Source organism: Propithecus coquereli, unplaced genomic scaffold (assembly GCF_000956105.1).
Source record: "Propithecus coquereli isolate 6110/MARCELLA unplaced genomic scaffold, Pcoq_1.0 Scaffold287, whole genome shotgun sequence".
NCBI classification, from domain to species: Eukaryota; Metazoa; Chordata; class Mammalia; order Primates; family Indriidae; genus Propithecus; species Propithecus coquereli.
The window spans coordinates 419,827-421,049 of NW_012148474.1; positions in this window are offsets into that span (position 1 = coordinate 419,827).

Sequence of the window (1,223 nt, forward strand, 5' to 3'; positions counted from 1 at the left end):
TTTTTTTTTTACAAAAAAGTTAAAATACTTATGTATATGTGTATATAAGCAGAATGTAAAAGTCCTTATTGCATAATCCAAACCCAAGTTATGATTCACTTTAATAGTTTGGTGTATATTGTTGCAGATCCATCTTATGTTCATAGACCCATAAACATAAAATGTAAACTGGATCAATGGAAAAGAGTATATAGGAAAGGAGTTGGCAGGTGGACTGGTTGTAACTATGCTGTTGGAAAGGAAAAGGATGATATATTCATTTAACAACATTATTTTGTCCCACCAACATTATACATTATTATTATACAACCTCTTCATAAGTGAGGATATTTTTGCCCCTATATTTCCTCCAGCTCTCCTTTCCCCTTTTTAATGCCCCACCATTAATTTGTATTTTAAATGGTTGGGATTTGATAACATTTATCTTCTGTTCTGTAATCATGATAAAATGTATTTTTACTTAATGAATTATTTTATGAATTAGTTTAATAATTGAAAATAAATTACTGAGTCTTTATATTACTGTGACCATGAAATATTGTAGGCTGTAGAGTTACTGTTTACTACAAGTTATTATTTTTCCAGATATTCTGCAATTGCTTTTTGATTTCATCCTTGTTAAAAGCACTTTTCAGGTGAAAAAAGGATTAATGTTTTATTTCTGCATTTATAAAACTTTTACTTATTTGTTTCACTTTTACTACTTACTTGTTACTGTGTTGTGTTGTCATAGAATATATACTTTTTTAAAATTCTAATTTGGAATTTTTTGAGATATTTATGACACCATAAGTTTGAAGAGGGTTTATTTCTGCATTTATAAAACTTTTACTTATTTGCTTCACTTTTACTACTTACTTGTTACTGTGTTGTGTTGTGATAGAATATATACTTTTTTAAAATTCTAATTTGGAATTTTTTGAGATATTTATGACACCATAAGTTTGAAGAGGGGTTATTGTATGTTTATAGGACATAGAATTCTAAATATATCTATTAGAACAGACATATTAATATATCACCGAAGCCTCTACATACATAATTATTAATAGTTTTCTGGATCTGGTAAGAACTGAAAGTGAGTGTTAGAGTTTCATATATCTCTAATTGTTTTTGTTTTTATTTTTTCTTGAATTTCCACCAAATTAGCTAATGCATGTAAAATATTTAGGAAGCAGACTGACTTAAAATAATTTTCAATAAGTGTTAGTTATTATTATTAT